Consider the following 11,672-nt stretch of genomic DNA (forward strand, 5'->3'; position numbering starts at 1 on the left):
GGGGTCAGGCTTGCTCTCGATTGGGTGTTGACGGGGTAACGTTGTCTTGGATCTCTCCCTTCTCCTCCCTTCTTTTGCAGACCGCGCTCGCGTGCGACGCCCCGCCCACCTCGCCCCACACTTCCCTGCTTTCGCTCGTCGCCTACCCTGGCTGAAGTGGAAGAGGGGGGCGGGCTTGAAGAAAAGATGCAGCGCCGGCCGCGCGCGCGCACAGGCCGAGTGAGACTACGGCGCGTGCGCGAGTTCCGGAGCGCCACGCGCTCTCCTTTCCTTTGCAACTCCTCCGGGAGGCAGGCTCCGCCCAGTCCCCTCGCAATGCGCGTGCGCCCTGGAACCGCTTCCTTTCCCAGGTTTAAGTTCGTGTCCGCGAACTCCCGCCTCTTCGCTTTTGCTCCGCTAGGGACTTCACGTGCGCCTAGGCGGCTGCGGAGGCGGGAGCCTGGCTGGGTCGCCTTTTCGAGGGCGCAGGTTCGTGGCTTGTGGGAGTCCACGACTTAGTTTTAACTGCTGGCGCAAACTATTGAGAGGCGTCCCTTTTTCCCCCGTGGCGCCGGCGCGCCTTTCCGGAAGCTGGGAGCGTGGGCGCGCAGACAAGCTACCGCCCGAAAGTTTTGGCGACGAACTGGAGTCTTCTTGTCGCGGATAGAGTGCACAGTGCCCGCACTACGGTTATTTGGCATCCGGAATCTACTCGCTGCTTGCGCTGGCACGGAGCAGCCACTCCCGGGTGGTTTTGGTCAAGACTTCGCTTGTAGAATTTTCTTTCAGGTTTCAGACTAAAGGTGTTACCGCTTAAATCATAGTCCGTGGCGGTAGGGAAGTGGCTAGAATGAGGTGGTCCTTTGATTCGCTCATTCAGCTTTACTTACATTTTTTTTTTAATCTCCCTAAGTCTTTCACAGTCTTTTAGCCTCTCAAGTCCTTTAAAAATCTGGTATAAATTCACCTCTGAAGCCTTATTCTGGGCTCCTTACCTCAAGCACTCAACTCCTTTGACTTGCTGTCTCGTGTCCTAGTCTGTTGTCTTTGTGTCAGGGAGTTCCCCCACGCCCACTCCCAAGAACTACTTGCTGTGAACAATCGGTGTGATAAATGAGTGAAGGTGTATTAAGGGAGTAACAATTTTCGTTTAATCTTGAGGGACCGGTGCGATGGAGGAGAGACCCGAAAAGCAGTGGGGGCATATGATACGAACTAAAGTACTTACTAGGGAAAGGGCTAGTGTTCCATTTTCACTTCAGTAATCAGGAGCAAAGTCTGGAAAATTAGGTTGGTAGTCTTAAGTCAACAGATAGGCTTGGATTTATACTACCCGTTTTGGAGGAGCCATTGAAGAGTTTGAAGGGGCAAATGACCGGATAAAACTTCTCTAGATTATCTACCGGATGTATTAAAGACTGGAGTAGGAAAAGCATGGAAAACAAGTTAGTAGGCTATGGTATTAGTGCAAGAAATGAGGAAACTTAGAACTAAGTGGCATTAGGGCAGGGGTCTGCAAGCTTTTCTATGAAGAGCCAAACATATTTTAGGCCTGTCTTTCATAATTACTCAACTGTCTTATAGTAAGAAAGCAACCTAAAAGATGCTTACAGGAATGAGCATGATTGTGTTCCAGTAAAACTTTATTTATGGACACTGACATTTTAGGTGTCATGAAAGACTTTTTTTTTTCAACTCTTTAAACCTGTAAAAGCCATTTTTTGATCTACAGAGATACAAAAAGAGTCTATAGGCCATAGTTTGCTCACCCCTGTACTTTCTTGGGGCAGAATGAACAGGATTTAATTGGGAAAAGTAAGTGACCATATGGTTTAGTCACCAATCTAGAATATTTTTGGAACTGAAAGGTGGCACTATACACTGGGAGAACAAGATTAAAATTAGATTGTCCCAGGCAAATCTGAGTGGTCATCCTGAGGTTAATGGTTAGATGTCATAACTGCTTTAGGACTTGGTAACAGGAAATGCCAATGATGGAAACAGGATGATTGGGAAGAACCTGGTTTTGGAGAGAAGATGGATGCTTGGGATGAGATGCTTGGGAGAGAAGATGGATACAATTGGGATGATCTCAATAAGCAGGAAGAAACCACCTGAGAAGCTGCATAGCAGGCCACTCCTTGTATGTTATTGACCGCACTGGGTCACTAACTATTCCCTAAACAGTAACTGACAAGGAGTTTGGGATTACCATGTCTGGTTAGTGTTTATCTGACTTTTGGCAGGTTTTATGCAGGATTGTGGCATGCATTGCTGGACACTTAGTATCTGTGGCCCCTTCCCACTAAATGACAGTAGCACACCCCTGACATTGGGGCATCAAAAAACAACCTTCTTTCCTCCCCTAGAAAGGTGTTAGTTGAGTGGTTAAACCAAGTGGCTTAAACCATCAGGATTTACCTTGGAGCTGAATTATACACATGTATGTTTCTTTTCCCTGATTGGTTTGAAAGGAAGAGATGAATTGAGCAGTATTGAAGTTGTCAAGAAAATAGAGTGGGGAATGTTGGGTAGGTAACCAACATTGTTTGCCATGAGAGTAAAAAGTCAAATATTTTCTTATATATCCTTGATAAAATAAATATCTCAACTTCTCCACACTTGAAGCCCACCCCCCCACCCCCCCCCACCCCCCCCACCCCCGTCTAAAGTTTTTTTCTGAGCAACTTATTCTCATTCTAAGCCCCCTGAATTGGTCCAGAAGGCAGTTCTTTCTCTCTGCCAGGTAACAATCCCTCACAGTAGGATATTCCTTCTTTGAATACTGTAGTAACTTTCTGCTCTTCTTTCCCTTCTTTGTTCCACATGAAGGCACTAGTCCTGTATACTGATTTTCTTAACTTGGGCACCCTATCTCCAGTGTCACTCAGCTATTTAAAGGAAACAACTCAGAAATCTCAGTTGGCACTCAAAGTCGTCTATAAATCCACAAATGGCTTTGCTTCCTCCCCTTCTGCAGCAAACCTAATCTTTACACATAACTTCTATTACTTCGATGCATTTCCTTTTACAATACCTAATCTCCATCCTCCCCATTGCTAAATTCATTCCCCACTCCAAGACTTTACTCATTCTATTTCCTCATTGAGAGTGCCCTTCTTAATCCTTTCTCCACCCAAATTCTGTTACCTTCCAATTCCTTCTCTAATTCTGCCTCTGTCCCAGGCTGTATCAGCCCACAATGATCTCTTTCTCTGAATTTCTACCAATTTCTTCCCTATACTATCCATTTTATTTTATGCTCTTGACTATTTTGTTACTGAAACTCTGCTTTGGGTCCCTACGTGTCTCCTTTTGCATCTGTAGATATTCCTTTTCTGAGTCTTTTCCACCTCCCTTTTCCTCCTTATAATCCACCCCTGCTTCACCCAGAAGTCATCTATAAGCATCTGTTATTATCTATGTTCTTTTCTCCTCTTGTTACTCTTTTTTCCTTGACATTTTATCTACTTAGTGATTTACTTCTCATCTCTATGGAAGATGTACCTCTCCAGCCCTGACCTCTCTCTGGGAGATAATAGTACTGGCCACCAAATATTTCCATTTCTTTTCCCACACACATAGCAGACTTGCATTTCCCTATTCCTTTGAACTCAGTGTGGCCAATGAAATGTGATTGGAAGTGGTCTGTATCACTTCCAAGTAAAAGCTTAAAGAATGCACAATTTCTAAATAAACTTTTTTTTTTTTGTTTTTTTGTTTTTTTTAAAGGGAGATGCCGGGGTGTTTCAGTTGATTAGCATCCAACTCTTGGTTTCAGCTCAGGGCATGATCTCACGGTTTGTGAGTTTGAGCCCTGCATCGGGCTCTGTGCTGATAGTATAGAGCCTGCTTAGGATTCTCTCTCCTTCTCTCTCTTCCCCTCACCTGCTCATGCTCTCCCTCTCTCTCTCTCAAAATAAATAAACTTAAGAAAAGAATGCATAATGTCTCATGCCCTCTTTCCTTTTGGCAAAGTGATGGAATGTTTTAGTTATCTATTGCTGTATAACAAACCACTCCAAATCTTAGTGACTTAAAATAGTAACTGGTTTGGGGCACCTGGGTGGCTCAGTCAGTTAAGTGTCCAACTTTGGCTTAGGTCATGATCTCAAGGCACCCAAGTTCAAGCACCGTGTTGGGCTCTGTTGTTGACAGCTCAGAGCCTGGAGCCTGCTTCAGATTCAGTGTCTCCCTCTGTCTCTGGCCCTCCTCCGCTCATGCTCATGCTAATGCTCATGCTCACGCTCATGCTCATGCTCTGTCTCTGTCTCTCTCTCTCTTAAAAATAAACATTAAAAAAAGAGTAACTTTTATTATCACTAATGGTTTTGTGGATTGAATGGGCTCATGGGCAGCTGTCTTAACTTGCTTGGGGTCTCATGTGGTTGCAGCCAGGTATTTTCTGGAGCTGGAGTAATTAGGAAGCTTGACTGGATGCGAGAATAGCCAAGTCTTTCTTCTTCCCAGTGTTATCCTAGGGCCTTGCTTCACAATGGCTTCTCCAGCAGAGTAACCTAATTTCTTAGTAGTTCAGGACTCTCAAAAGTGCAAAAGCTTCCAGGTCTTGTAAGTCTTAGGCCTAGAAATAATACATTCTATTGGTTAAAGCAGTCACAGGGCCAGCTCAGTTTCAAGGGGAAGAGAAATAAACTCCACCTCTTGAATGGAGACTGGGGAGAAGAGTGATAAAGAATTTGTGGCCTTCTTTAATCTGTCACCCCGACAATGTTTCATATGGTGGTTGCTTACATCAGTGAGGGTCCTAGATTCAGGGCAAAGTAGAAAAGAGCCTTTAGGTGACAGACACAGTCGTATGAATGAGAAATACATCTCTGCTGTTCTAAACCACTGAGATGTTTAGAGCTGTTTGCTAGCAAACAAAACCTAATCTACACTAATACAAAAACTGGTACTGGAAGTAGGGCACTATTGCAGCAAAAACCTAAAATATGTGGCATTGACATATATGTGTCTGTTACAAATGTTAGTGGTTGGTTGGTAGGCAGCATCCAGTTCTGATTCACTTATGAATCTCCCAGCAAATCTAGCTCAGAAATTTGAGCTCAATAAATATTTCTTAAATAAGAGAGATTGTTTCTTATAATTCTGTTCTATTTCTTTATTTTAGGAGGAAATACTTCTTTCCTGCATCAGATGTTTCTTGAAGTATGGAGTGGGTGCCATGATCTTAACTCTCAATACTCTATTCCAGTGCTACTAACAAGTTTCCTGATGTGTAAGTTTGGCACATGCAGCCCACCTTCTCCCTTTCCCCTTTCCCATGGGAGTCAGGCCTCCCACAGAAAGTGTGCTTTCTACTCTACTGCTTCATATCTTAAATTTCACAGGGGCCTGCCTATGCCAGGGGATGCTTGGGTAAGCTTAACAGGATGGGCCCTTTGGGGGAGGTGTTTTTTGTTTTTTTTTTTTTTTTTTGTTTGTTTTTTTTCTTTCAGTTTTAGGAGCTAAGTTCACTGCCAGGGTAATTTAGGTAATTTAGTATCTGAACTTTTCATTTCTCCCTGGAAAATTCATATTGGGAGGGGGTCATAATCAAATTGAGCACATCTTTTTGGCTTTTAATTTTTAGAGTATTTTTAGTTATCATTTGATCTTCTTTTAGGAACTTCTGTTAATGTTGAAAAATGTAGGGGGACATAATTTGAGACAGCAATAGAGCAGGTTTTCACTTATAGCCTTGGGTACAAAACAGCCTTGGAGCTGATTTAGTGATATGTTGTTTTGACCCATTCAGGACATTCAAGGGAACAAAATCTATACCTGTGACCCCAGGAGATTCCACAAAAGGGAGAAGAGACCTTATGAAGATGCGAGCACAATTGCCCTAACTGACCTCTGACTTCTTGACCAAGAAGGATAACCATATCCGAAGTTGATCTCAGTGGTAAGCTGAAGGCATAAGCAAGGGTCTTCATACATTTTGCTGACATACATTTTGCTGACATTTGCTGACATACCAAATAATTTTTAAGTTGATGTGTAAAATTTTTTGTCCTAAAATTAGTTGCAAAAGATGTAATTTCTGGTTAAAGTAAATATGAATATTTTAAAATAAAAAGGGTTAAGATGCATATAATCAAATCAAATTCCATAGAAATTGAATACTCATCATCATCCATTTTTATAGAAATTTACATTATTTTTTCTATGAGTTTGTATTTTCACTCTACTTCCCCACAAGAGTTTTAAAAATATATTTTTATGCTCAAATATATTTTACTGCTTGTTCTGTCATTCTTTTCTGCAATAAAAATTTGTTTATAATTAAAAAAAAATTATGACTAAAAATTGTGTCAAATATTTCTTCTGGATTGAATTATTATTACAATTATGAGTACATAATTGATAATAACAGTGTTACAAATTTCTTTTTATTTTTTAATTTTATTAAACATTTTTTTTTAAATGTTTATTTATTTTTGAGAGAGAGAGACAGACAAAGTAGGAGCAGGGGAGGGGCAGAGAGAGAGGGAGACACAGAGTCTGAAGCAGGCTTCAGGCTCTGAGCTGTCAGCACAGAGCCCAATGTGGGGCTTGAACTTGCGAACTGCGAGATCATGACCTGAGCCGAAGTCAGACGCTTAACCGACTGAGCCACCCAGGCACCCCACATTACAAATTTTTACACATAGCTACTAAAGAGAACTAAAATTTTATTGGAAATATGTCTCTCAATGAAATGGTTGGAGCTCCCTCTTCCCAAATAGTTCATGAATGTAATTTTTTGCTAGGAGACAGAATAGAAGACAGAAAAAGACAGAATAATACCACTCTGTACAGGACTTACCAAAAATGACTAAATGATTATTGTAAATGCATTTCAAAATGCATTTATATAAAATAGAATACTATATGTAGAAAACTGCATATCTAAATCTCCATAAAAGATAGGGATGAATAATGATGTAAGAAATGGTTAACAAATGACAATGAACAGTAGTGTTTGAGTAAAACAATATAGATTTTCTGTATTCAGTAATCTTTAGGTGAAAATTAATGAAAATATTTTCTCCTGTGAGTCTGTATAATTGCTCAAGAAAATACAAAACATTGACTGACTTCTGATACATATTTCTTTTACGTATAACACTGATTTGTTTATTGGAAATTTGTAATTTTTTAACATCTTTTTCCTTGAAATCCACTGAAATATGTAACTGAGACATAGGAGAATGAGATTTTACATCAAGTTCTTTCTCATTTCTGAGCAGGTGTGCCTTGTAGCTGACTAGTATTTCCCAGAATGTTTTCCACAAATTTCCATATTTGAATTCCGAGACAGATATATGAAATCTTGCTGTGAGTTTGTTACCCAGATGAAGTAAGGCTCAACCTTCTTCAGTATTTCTCTTTGCTATCTCAACAGGATTCTTTGGCATTGTCAGGGAGTGGAAGCGGAAATAGTATTGGACCATTTCTGTGCTTCTCTCTTAACAGATGTATAAGATGAGGAAAATCAGGAAATCTTCCTACAGGCTTAGCGTGCCTCGATTAAATTAAATATTGACATTGGCATTAGCATTGTTTCTTTGGTGACTCAGATGCTTTTTTTTTTTTAAGTTTATTTTATTTATTTATTTATTTTTACCATTTTATTTAATTTATTATTTTAATTTACATCCAAGTTAGTTAGCATATGGTGCAACAATGATTTCAGGAGTAGATTCCTTAATGCCGCTTACCCATTTAGCTCATCCCCCCTCCCACAACCCCTCCAGTAACCCTCTGTTTGTTCTCCATATTAAGAGTCTCTTATGTTTTGTCCTTCTTCCTGTTTACATATTATTTTTGCTTCCCTTCCCTTATGTTCATCTGTTCTGTGTCTTAAAGTCCTCATATGAGTGAAGTCATATATTTGTCTTTCTCTGACTGACAAATTTCGCTTAGCATAATACCCTCTGGTTCCATCCACATGGTTGCAAATGACAAGGTTTCATTCTTTTTGATTGCCAAGTAATACTCCATTGTATGTATGTGTATATGTGTGTGTATACATACATATATATGTATACATATATATACACACATATATATACATACATGGATGAAGAAGATGTGGTATGTATGTATGTGTGTATATATGTATACACAATATACATATATGTATACGTATATGTATATATGTATACATACGTATGTATACATATATACGTATATATATGTATATATGTATACATACGTATATATACATATATACGTATATATATGTATATCTACGTATATATACACATACATGTATATGTATATGTGTGTGTATACATATATATACATGTATGTGTATATATACATGTATATGTATACATACACACACACACATACATACATACCACATCTTTATCCATTCATTCATCGATGGACATTTGGGCTCTTTCCATACTTTGGCTATTGTTGATAGTGCTGCTATAAACATGGGGGTGCATGTGCCCCTTCGAAACAGCATACCTGTATCCCTTAGATAAATACCTAGTACTATAATTGCTGGGTCATAGAGTAGTTCTATTTTTAGTTTTTTGAGGAACCTCCATATTGTTTTCCAGAGTGTCTGCACCAGCTTGCATTCCCACCAGCAGTGCAGAAGAGATCCTCTTTCTCCACATCCTCGCCAACATCTGTTGTTGCCTGAGTTGTTAATGTTAGCCATTCTGACAGGTGTGAGGTGGTATCTCATTGTGGTTTTGATTTGTATTTCCCTGATGATGAGTGATGTTGAGCATTTTTTCATGTGTCGGTTGGCCATCTGGATGTCTTCTTTGGAGAAGTTCTATTCATGTCTTTTGCCCATTTCTGCACTGGATTATTTGTTTTTTGGTGTTGAGTTTGAGAAGTTCTTTATAGATTTTGGATACTAACCCTTTATCTGATATGTCATTTGCAAATATCTTCTCCCATTCTGTCGGTTACCTTTTAGTTTTCCTGATTGTTTCCTTCGATGTGCAGAAGCTTTTTACTGTGATGAGGTCCCAATAGTTCATTTTTGCTTTTGTTTCCCTTGCCTCCAGAAGCTTTTTTGTACACGGGAACATTTGCCATCGTAAGATCTGGGATGAGTGAGAGGATGTCTGTTTTTTATAAGTGGGAAAAGAATGATTTTTACAGGAAGTTGGAAAAACAAAATTGTTGTGACATTTCAACTTCAGTCATATTTTAGGCAGCTCAGTTTTAGGAAAGAGTAGATGAAAGTTGAATAAATGGGATTGATTTCCTAAAAATCATCTGTGTTTTCCTTGGAAAGTACTTATAGAATCCCAGTGTAGATAGACTCCAGTTTGAAAACTACTAAGTTTAAGACAATAAAATTATGTAGGGAATACAGTGTAGTTGCAGGGGATTCTGTTAATGCTCTTAGCCTCTTGGGCCTCTTGGCCTCTTCCCCATGGGCAAGATGCTGAATGGTGAGAAACTAGGTGAGAAAGCTCAGCCTTGTGGCCAGTTTTACTCTTGGAGCAAGGCTGCCATCAGGAATCATGCCTTCTGGTCTGTTTCTTTTTACTGCAGATTTTACAGGGACATGTCTTCAAGTGGGTGGAGGGGAGAGTCTCTGTCATCCTGCTCTGCCAGTCAGTGACTCAGTGGTAAGTATGCCTGCTCCCATTGGTGGTGCCTTGTTCCCAGCATCAGCTTTATCAGTAAGAGTGATAATTCTCAGCTGTCTACTGTTTTGCCTGTTTTTCAGTTTGTTCACAACTTGGTAGGAAGAAGGATGTGGTTTACTGTGTCCCCTAAATACTCTCCATTTTTAATAGTGCTATGAATATTAACACAATAAATACGTACTGTGAGTTTTCCTGAGTTCTTTTAGCCATGAAGTTATTATCAATGCTGCTTGCTTTTTTTCCTAATAGATTTGTGCATAGCAGTAAGTGTAGTTTGTTTTCAAATGTTATTTGCCAAGAGACTATCACTGGGCAATATACATAAAACATCAGGAGAGTTAAGTTCAGGAGAAAAAGAATTGCTCTGTAGCCTTAAAGAGTTCTTTAACATACACTATGTCCCAAGTTTCACAGGTGAATGAATACATTAAGGGGTTGACTCAGGAAATTGGGCTTGCTATTCTGTTTCTTCCTGTGCTATAATTTACCTAGGTTGCTAAGCCTTAGTTTGAACATTCATAAAACAATGGTATAAAGTATGGCCATTATATGAGAAAATAAGATTATAAAGCAAAATAAGGAAGTGATAACTAATAGAAGCTCTGGGCATAAATATCTCTCGTATTTCAAGGAAATGGCACTTTTTAAAGGGACACAAACCTATGTTCTCTAAGCACTTGGGTCTTTATAAAATGACCTATGTTTTTGATTACGAAAAAATCTGTCAAGTTTAAAAGGTTTAATTTAACACAAAATAAACTCTTCTTGAATTCTCTACAATGGATTTGTGCAGATAATTCAAGTATTGTCCTACACTAGCAGAAATTTTGACTGACTTTGACTTTGTTGTGGTTATTGAAAGGAAGTTCTCCAGTAGAACCCCGCTTTTTAAAAGGAAACAGGTTCAGGAATTTCTGACAAGAAGAACCAAAAGATCACAGTTTTGATTCTTCTTTTCCTCTTGCCTCCAACATCTAATTTAACATCAAGTCCTATTGACCCTGTTTCCAAAATAGTATATCAAACATGACCAACCACTTCTCCATAGGTCTACTGCTACTATCCTAGTACAAAATCAGTTGCTCTGATTTGGACAATGACAACAGCTTCTTGTTTGTCCATTCTTACCTTCTTTGTCATTAACCATTTAACAATATAAATCAGACTCTATCACTTCCCTATCTATACTTCGCTAATGTCTTTCTTTTGCATTGTAATAAAATCCAAACTCCTTATCATGGCCTATATCATCTATTCTACACCTACCTTATGGTCACTCTCCTATCACCTTCCTTGCTCATTGTGTTTCAGCCATATTGTTTTTCCATCTTTGTTTGAATATTCCAAGCTCATTCCTACTTAGATTTTCTAAGGCCTGACTGAGAATATTCTCGTCAGTTAGGACTCAGCTCAAATGTTCACCCCTCAAAGAAGCTGATGTATGTCTAAAGAGCTCTTACTCTGTCTCCCTCAACTTTAATCATTCCCTATCCTGCTTAATTTTCTTTATCACATTTAGCACTACCTGAAATTATCTTATCTTTACATGTTTATTTTCTATCCCTCTGCTCACCCCCAATAGAATGTGATTCCATGATGGTAGAGCTGTTGGTCCTGTTTCCTGCTGTGTTGTCACAGTTTAGAATGAAGGTTGTCATTGATGGGAGTTATTAAATATTTGCTGAATGAGTGAATGAATTTTGCCAGTTTTTGCCAGCATATGGAGGTTTTTTCCCTCTAGGGCAGAACTTAACCAAGCTACAAGATTGACATATAAAACCCTTATGTCAATATGTTAGTTTTCAGTGAGCAATATAACTGTCACATGGACTCAGACTTGCACTGATATGACCTGTTGAGGATTTTCTGCCTATGGGCTGACAAACAAAAGACTGGGGATTAAAGAAGAAACTTTTTGGGAAAAAATAGAATACAAGAAATGGGAATTAGATGGCTTGTATAGTTAAATATATCCATTTATTTAACAAATGTTTATAGGTATCTGACTGTGTTCTGTGCTAGGTACTGAAGAATCAACAAGGAATAATATCAAGTACCAGCCCTTATGGATTTGCA

The 11,672-nt window shown here is 39.3% G+C and overlaps 1 long non-coding RNA gene across 2 annotated transcripts; it reads left to right on the forward strand.

The window, feature by feature from the left end:
• The first annotated feature begins 291 nt into the window (after nt 1–291).
• Nucleotides 292–9,576, forward strand: LOC144616139 (uncharacterized). Of its 2 annotated transcripts, XR_013555149.1 has the most exons (4): nt 292–468; nt 5,111–5,218; nt 5,738–5,887; nt 9,499–9,576. It is a non-coding gene; the product is annotated as an uncharacterized LOC144616139 (long non-coding RNA). The 2 variants fall into 2 exon arrangements; XR_013555148.1 differs by lacking the exon at nt 9,499–9,576 and having other exon boundaries at nt 297–468; nt 5,738–6,130.
• Nucleotides 9,577–11,672: the final 2,096 nt, after the last annotated feature.

This window comes from Panthera onca, chromosome B1 (genome assembly GCF_046562875.1).
Source record: "Panthera onca isolate mPanOnc1 chromosome B1, mPanOnc1 haplotype 2, whole genome shotgun sequence".
Taxonomy (NCBI): domain Eukaryota; kingdom Metazoa; phylum Chordata; class Mammalia; order Carnivora; family Felidae; genus Panthera; species Panthera onca.